We start from the raw sequence: 9,426 nt of genomic DNA on the forward strand, positions 1-9,426 counted from the left end.
CAGTGGAGTCAATTCCTATCTACAGTGACCCTGTATAGGGTTTCAAGGTTGTAAATCTTTGTGGGAACAGAAAACCTTATCTTTCTCCCAGAGTGGCTGGTGACCTTGAAACACTGATGTTGTGGTTTGCAGTCCCGTGCTTATCCTATAGATCCACCCAGTTCCATATATATAGAGTGACTGATGGGTTTGAACTACCAACCTTTTGGTTTTCAGTTCAGTGATGAACCTAAGCACCACACACTGAATTGAGAACCACAAGGTCGGTGGTTCAAAACCACCAGCTGCGACTTGGAGAGCCTATACAGGGTCATAAAGAGTCAGAACACACTTGACAGCAATTAACAACAACACATATATGAACTTTTTGTTGTGAATTGGATGAAGGTTTATGGAGCAAATTAATCTTTCATTCAGCAATTCATACACATTTGGTTCCATGTAATTGACTGATTGCAATCTTCACAATGTAACATCACATCCTATTCTTCCACTCTCTCAAAGTGTTTCCAATTTCCATTCTTTCTTCTTTCCTAACCCTCTGTCCTAGGGCAAATGCTGCCCCTTAGATAATAAATGGGTATATGAAGGGACTTCAAAAAGTTCAAGGAAAATTTCATTATCATGTAATTCCATTTTCCACAAACTTTTTGAAGCTTCTTCTATTTTTCAACAAAAAAACAAAGAGCAAGGTAGTGTGTATAATATAGTAGCAAACAGACTGCATAGTATAGTAAAAAACAGTACAAAGAACAACTTAATTCCCAGATTCATCTCTTTTTAACATCTGTCTTCATTTACTTTATCACTTGAATATGAATGGCTTTAATATCTCTGGAAGCTATCTTAAGAAATTTATAACAGTGACAACCTTTTAAGACGAGAACTGAGTGACTGGAGGCAAGTGAAGGGAGACTTTTTTACTCGATACCCTATGGAATCTTTTGAATTTTTGTATTACATACAAAACATTACATTAAAAACTATATGAGGGTCTCTACGGTAATTCTGGGGTCTGTACCTTTGGAGGAAAGATGACTAGTCTATTGAAGGAAGTCAAATAGGTGAGAAGGCGAAAAGGTAAAATGAAAGTCAAAAGATAGTCCAGACTAACCAAATAGCGATGTGGAACAGTGTCTATTTACAGTTTTCCATCTGATAAAGGAAGACAGAATGATAAAATTAGTTTACCAGTATTCGCAACTTCAATGCATCATAAAGAAGCCAGGCTGGCAATGGCTAACTACTTGGCTGTTAACCAGTAGGTCAGCAGTAGGAACCCACCAGCTGCCCCATGGGAGAAAGATGTGGCAGTCTGCTTCCATAATGATTTATAGCTTTAGAAACCTTATGGAGCAGCTCCACCATCCTATAGGATAGCTATGAGTTGGAATTGACTTTATGGAAATTGGTTAATGGGTTTGTTGTTGTTGTTAAGTGTTGTTAAGTTGGTTCCAACTCAGGGATCCTGTATTGGGTTTTCAAGGAGTGGTTGGTAGATTTGAAACATCAATCTTGCAGTTAGTTTGTGTTTAGCAGTCCAGTGCATATCAGGTTTAGACAGGCAAAAAAAGTTTTGTTAACAAGATGAAAAACAAACTAAACCAAAAAACAGCTTAATAAATTGGTCTTCATTAAAATTAAGAACTATTCATCAAAGGATAACATGAAGAGAATGAAAAGGCAAGTCACGGACTTGTATATGTTTATTTACACAGGCAGTTTCTAATTACAAACTAAGTCCCTTCTAAGTCAACCTTTAAGTTGAATTTGTACATAAGTCAGAACAGTTAGGTGCAATTTATATTTAACATCAGTTAGTCAAATGTTTGTTTTCATTTCTATGCATAAAAAAAATAAAAACAAAACAAATACCTTTCAGATGTTGTTGTTGTTGTCAGGTGCCATTGAGTCAGTACTGACTCACAGCAATCCTATGCACAGCAGAACAAAACAATGTCCGATCCTGGGCCAACCTCACTACCGCTGCCACACTTGACGCCATCAATGATGCCACCTGGACAATCCATCTTGTTGGGGGTCTTACTCTTTTTCTCTGACCCTCCACCTTACCCAGTATGACATCCTTCTCCAGCGACTGTTCCCTCCGGACAATATGTCCAAAGTATGAGAGACGAAGTTTAGCCATCTTGGCCTCCAAGGAGCACTCTGACTGCACTTCTTCCAAAACAGATCTATTGGTTCTTTTGGCAGTCCATGGCACTTTTAGTATTCTCCTCCAACACCACAACTCAAAGGCATCAATTCTTCTGAGATCATCCTTATTCACTGTCTAGCTTTCGCATCCATATGAGGTTATTGAAAATACCATGGCTTGGTATTTTTGGAAAATCGGAGGGTTTATAGCTGGGAAATTTGCAGGAGAATCCAAAAATCCATTATTTTCTGGATCAAGACACTCAGCTGTTCCAGGAGCCGCCATCTTGGGAGAGCATATCTTGATTATATTAGGATTGATAGGATTAGGAGAGACCATCTTGATTGTATCTTGATTATATCAGATTGTATCAAGATTGACATAGAAATGTAAAGAGACAGTATAGACATAAAACCAAATGGCCACCACTCGTCTGTCTGTCGTGCTGTGGTGGTTTGAGTTGCTGTGATTGTGAGGGCTCTGCCACTGGTATTTTAAATAATCAGCAGGGTCACCCATGGTGGACAGGTTTCAGATGAGCTTCCAAACAAAGACAGACTAGGAAGAAAGAGTGACGAACTACTTCCGAATTGCTAGTCACTGAAAACTCTATGAATAGCAGAGAAACACCTTTCAGATACACCAAGATATCTTTAACACAATACTGCAGTAATAATAATATTTTTTTGATGAAATGATATGGAGATAGAGCAAAATGGCAGACTAGATAAAAAGGCTGTATGGACTCTCCATAACAAGGATACAGAAAACTGGACAGGACACATAGAGAAGATGATCCTGGAACTCTGAGCTTCAGAAGAAGGGATAGAATTGAGTGTTTACTAGAAAAGAGGGTTGAACAGAGAGGTAGTGACTAATGAACAGTGGTGGCCGGCAAATCTGCCACAGCCATTTTGAGAGCTTGTAAATGGCTTTAGAGATGAGAAAACATGTTCATGTTGCAGAAACCTACCTCTGGCATGCAGAGACAAAGGAAAAAGCAACTGCGGCCATGTTGCCAAACCATAGCTATACCCTCTACAACCTCACAAATTGGGCAAGAGCCCATACCAGCTTCTATACACCAGAGCAGTGATTGCAACCAACATCAGCTAAATTCATTCTGAATGGAACTGATGAACAGTGAACAGAGAATGGCTTAGCTCCTGATCACACCCACTGGGAGGCAATTGGTGAGTGCCTAAGAATACACCAACACACATTCATCAACTTAATACAAATATAACAACACCACAATGCCTTGAAAGTAGCAGAAAATTTTGGTTCACAAGAGTAGCTCAAACAGATAGCCAAGAGGCAAAAGGGAAACTTAAACTACCTGAAAAATAATTAAGGAAAATGATATTTAGATACATCCAAACAATTGACAGAAAGCTCAGGAAAAACAAGAAAGAATTAGAAAAGTGTTACAGGAACAATCAAAGAAAATAAATAAAGCATTGGAGAGAATACAAAACACGAAAACAGATATCCAGAATATCAATACAAAAATATCAGAAATGGACAATACACTGAAAGGGTAAAGGAGTAGATTTGAATCAATGGAAGCCAGAAAAAATCTGTTGCCTGAGATTCATGTGGAGCAATAGGAAGAGACATAACCTATGGGTGACTGGAATTTCAGAACAGGAGGAAAATATGAAACCCACAAAAAAGATAGTTGAAGAGATGCTGGAAGCAAATTCTCTAACATCATGAAAAATGAAAAGATAAACATTCAAGAAGCTGATGGAACCACAAACAGGATAGACCTCAAAAGAAAATCACAAAGACATATCATAATTAAACTCTAAAATCAAAGACAAGGAAAGATTCCTGAAAGCAACTTGGGAATAAAGAAATGTTACCTACAAAGTAAAACCAATAAGATTAAGCTCTGATTTCCCAGCAGAAACCATGCAGGCAAGAAGGCAATGGGGAGACATATACAAGACTCTGACAGAAAACAACTGCCAACCAAGAATCATATACCCATCAAAACTGTCCCTCAAATACAACAGCGAAATTAGAACATTTCCAGGTCAACAGAAATTAGAAGCATTTGTAAAAACCAAGCCAACTTTACAAAAAGTACTAAAGGGAATCCTTTGAACTGAGAGCCAATAGCAGCAGACAACAATCAGAGATAGATTGGCATGCATGGTAACACCACCTAGAATCCAATCCAGATAAAGAAGTACTCAGAGTAAAACAAAACTACAAGACTGAAGATAGAGAATCAGAGATATCAATCCATAATGAAGACACAGCAAAAAGAGGAAAAGCATGGGAAAAGTATACAAAATGGTGAGGAAGTCAAGTCGATTTCAAGATAAAACAGACTGTTTTAAATTGGGAAAGAAATGAATAAATTACAGAGTAACCTCAAAGAAACTTAATATATCTTCACATCTAATCAGGAACATGAAAATCCATGAAGATTTTGTAAATACTGAAATTATGAAGAAATTGACAAGAAAAAGCACACAAATAAATGAACTCAGCTGGGGAAGGAACAACAAGCTTCATGTCAGGTCATGAAGATGACAGAAAGAAGCCCCTGAAACAACTCAAGAACAAGGAAATAGATGAGGTAGATAAGACTTTGAAGCAGAAACAAAAAGAAGAGCAGATGAAACTCAAAGAGCTAAAAGCAAAGGCCGTGGGGGAAGGGCCTTCTGGCCACAGGTGGAATTAAGAAATCTGGCAAAAAATTAAGCTGTTCTTTATGACTGAAGCAATGGTGATTCTTGATTCCATTTCAATTTAAACATTTTAATTCCCTGCTATAACATCTCTTGCCACTTATAGTAAGCGAGTCTGTTGTACCTATAAGAATAAACTTTTGTAAAACAAAAATAAAGAAGTAAAAGAAATCATATAATGGTCCATCTCTTTAGACTTATCTTAGCTGTGTGGTCAGTAAACCCAGCCCAGAATCTTACTAGAGCTGCTCTTCAGTCTTTGTTATGCCCAGAATTCTGTACCACCTAAAATTTTTTAAAAACTCATTAGGAAAAAGAAAAAAAAAAAAATGAACCCAGCACAGGAAAACATGAAGAACAAAGAAAACAGAAGCACCCCAAAAACACAACACATTGCAAAATGACTGTAATCTATTCATACCTATTGATAATTACACTGAATGTTAAGGAATAAATGCAGCAGTAAAGCTACAGACAGTAGCAGTATAGATAAGAAAATAGGATCCTTCAATATGCTGTCTACAAGAGACATACCTTATGCACAAAGACAAACATAGATTAAAAATTAAAGGCTAGAAAAATTTATCAACCTAATGGCAATTAAAATTGAGCAGGGGTGGCAATATTAATCTCTGATAAAACAGACTTTAAGGGAAAAAAATCAATATAAGGAAGAACATTATCTCATGATTAAAGGGTCCATTGAACAGGAGGACATAACCATAATAAATAACTATACTCCCCAAGAAACAGTCTCACAGTATATCAATCAAATGCTAATAGAATTGAAGAAAAAAATAGGTAACTCTACAATAAGTGTTGTTGTTAACTGCCCTTAAGTTGGTTCTGACTCATAGCTACCCTGATAGGGTTTCTGAGGAGCATCTGATGGGTTTGAACTTCCGACCTCGTGGTTGACAGTCCAGAGCTTATCTTACAGTTGTTGTTATTATGAAGTGCTGTTGAGTTAGTTCCGACCCATAACGACACTTTTTAGGGTCTGAGGAACATTTGATGAAACTGAATTCCCAACCTTGTAGTTCAAACTGACTTTAAATAGACCACTTTCAAAAAAAAAAGGGACAGAACAACCAGAAAAAAACACAACAAAGACAAAAGAGAAGTAAACAACACAATCAATCAACTTGACATCATAGATTTACACAGAGCACCCAACCCAACAATGGCATGATACACATTCTTTTGAAGTGCACATAGAGCATTCTCCAGAATAGACCATATGTTAGGCCACAAAGCTTGTCTCAATAAATTTAAAAACATCAAAATACTACAAAAGTCTTCTCATATCATGTTATCAAATTAGAAATCAACAATAGGAAGAACAAGGAAACAAAATCAAGTACACGGACACTTAATAAAATCCTGCTAAAAAGCTACTGAGTAATAGAGTAAATAAAAAACAAAATAAAAAAATTTTCTTACAGTAAATGAAAACAAAAATATACCATACCAAAAACGTTGTGACACCACAAAAGCAGTACTTAGAGGACAGTTTATAGCAATAAATGCACACATCCAAAAAGAAGAAAGAATCAAAATCAACACATTAATACAACATTTCCAACAATTAGAAAAGACCAGCAAAATAAGCCAACAGTCACCAGAAGAAAAGAAATAAAGATTAGAGCAGAAATTCATTAGAAAACAGAAACATAATAGAAAGAATCAACAAGACAAGAAGCTGGTTCTTTGAAAGGGTTAAATAAATTGACAAATCATTGGTGACTCTAATAAAAGAAAAGAAGAAGATGCAAATATGGATGGTGTCACAACAGAACCCATGGAAATAAAAAGGGTAATAGAATACTATGAAGCACTGTACTCCAATATAGTTGAAAAACTAGAAGAATTAGATGCATTTTTAGAAAAACACAACCTACTTAAACTAACAGAGAGAAGTAGAAAACTTGAACAGACCTATAACAAAAGAAGAAATTGATCAGTTTATTTAAAAATTCCCAACAACAAAAAAAGTCTAGATGGCTTGATATTTTATGAAGCCAGCATAATCCTCATAGCAAAATCAATCAAGGACATCACTAAAAAAGAAAATTTTAGACCAATATACCTCATGAACATAGATGCAATAATTCTCAACAAAATTCTAGCCAATATGATTCAATAGCATGTCAAAAATATAATACATTATGAGCAAGTGGAATTCATATGAGGGATGCAAGGATGGATCACCATTAGAAAAACAATAAACATAACCCACCATACAAATAAATATAGGAACAGACCCACATGATAATATCAATTGTTGCAGAAAATGCATTTGACAAAATCCAACACCCACTCTTGATAAAAAGTAGGAATTGAAGGGAAATTCCACAGCATAATTAAGACTATATATACAAACCAACAGCCAACATTACTCTCAATAGAAGGAAATTGAAAGCATCCCCTTTGTGAACAGGAACCAGACAAGGAAGTTATTTATTACCACTCCTATTTAATGTTGTGCTGGAAGTCTTATTTAGATCTATAAGGCAACAAGGGGTAATTAAAAACATCCAAGTTGGCAAAGAAGAAGTAAAATTTTCTCTATTTGCAGATGATATGATCCTATACATAGAAAATTCAAGTGACTCAGAAAGAAAATCATTGGAATTCATTGAAAGATTCAGCAAAGTGACAGGGTACAATATCAACATACACAAATCAGTTGGGTTCCTCTATACTAATATAGATAGCTCTGAAAAGGAAATTAGGAAAACAATACCATTTATAATAGCCATCCAAAGGATGAAAAATTTAGGAATAAATCTAACCACAGAAACAAAAGACCTATACCAAGAAAATTACAAAACATCGCTACAGGAAACTAAAAGAGATTTACAAAAAGGAAAGACTATACCATAGTCATGAATAGGAGGACTTAACATAATATCAACACTACCCAAAGCAATCTATAGATATAACACAATCCCAATCCAGATTCCCACATCATTCTTTGTTGTTGAATCAGTACTAACTCATAGTGACCTTATAAACAACAGAACAAAACACTGTCCAGTCCTGTGCCAACCTCACAATTATTCTTAAAAGGGCTGGAAAAAATTATCACAAAGTTTACCTAGAAAGGAAAGAGACCTAGGATAAGTAAAGCACTGCTTAAGATGAAGAACAAAGTTGGCAGTCTCTTATTCCTTGATTTCAAAATTTACTACACAGGCACAGTTTGCAAAAATTTATGAAATAGCCTGGCACTGATATAACAAAAGATACATACATCAATGTAAAAGAATTGAGAACCCAGAAGTAAATCCATCCACATACAGTCAACTGATTTTTGACAAAAAGCCAAAACACATCAAGTAGGGGAAGAATATTTATTCAACAAATTGTCCTGGCAAAACTGGAAATCCTTTTTCAGAAAAATGAAACAAGACCCATATGTCACACCATTTACAAAAATACACTCAACATGGACTAAAGACCTAAATGTAAAACCTAGAACTATAGAGATCATCAATGAAAAAATAGGGACAAATTTAGGGACTCTAATACATGGCATACATACACTATCAAGCATTACAAAAACACACAAACAGTGGAAGACAAAAATAGATGACTGGGATCTCCTAAAAATTAGACACTTATGTGCATCAAAATATTTCCACAAAAGAGTAAAAAGGGAGCCCACAGACTGAGAATTTTTTTTTGCAACAACACATCAGATAAGGGACTAATTAAAAATTATAGAAAACTACAACACCTCTACAAGAAAAAGACAAACAATCCAACACCTGTGGACAAGATTTCCCCTTGAAAATCATAAGGAGATCATTCAATATCTGAAAGGGTTTAAAGCGGAAAAATATTACCCCGGGGGTGCTGCCTCCTGATCATGCAATTAAGCAGCCTAAATATGTCCACAGAGAACATATAGACAAGTGTGGTTCCTTTGCGCAAAATGCTAATACTTTGAAATCCTCACCTCCACATCAACTGATCATCTACTTTGGCACTGCCTGCGTAGTCCTAACCAGAGAGTTTGTCAATTTTGTCACAAGTCATTGACTTACTACAGTAGTCTAAAGACACTTATAGTCCCGATGAACATTTCTGGGTGACACTCAATAGGATTCCAGATGTCCCTGGCTCTATGCCTAACACATCCTGCGTCAGTAACCTGTGAGCTGTGAAGTGGATTGACATGGAAGATCAGCAGAGAGGGTGCCACAGCCACTACATACAAGGCATTTGTATCTATGGAAACAGTGACCTAAAGTGGCTGGTTAACTCACTGAGCCTGTTTGCTAATAAGGTTGAGCTGAACACTTATCCCATGACAGTGGAGTGCCTCAAACTGAGGTTTTGAGAAAGAACCCTAAATCAGAGTGAAACTGCCATACAGCCGAGCTGGTATTTTTGATTTACTACAATATACTTTACACTGAGATGTAATCCATACCGAAGGCTGTGCTCTTTGATCTCCATCAGTAAATGTTTTAAGTCCTCTTCACTTTCAGCAAGCAAGGTTGTATCATCTGCATATCGCAGATTGTTAATGAGTCTTCCTCCAATCCTGATTCC

At 36.2% G+C, this 9,426-nt stretch overlaps 1 pseudogene; it reads left to right on the plus strand.

The window, feature by feature from the left end:
- Positions 1-9,265, plus strand: part of LOC102820244 — a 57,185-nt pseudogene extending 47,920 nt beyond the window's left edge.
- The last annotated feature ends 161 nt before the right edge of the window (positions 9,266-9,426 follow it).

Source organism: Chrysochloris asiatica, unplaced genomic scaffold (assembly GCF_000296735.1).
Source record: "Chrysochloris asiatica unplaced genomic scaffold, ChrAsi1.0 scaffold00042, whole genome shotgun sequence".
Classification (NCBI taxonomy): domain Eukaryota; kingdom Metazoa; phylum Chordata; class Mammalia; order Afrosoricida; family Chrysochloridae; genus Chrysochloris; species Chrysochloris asiatica.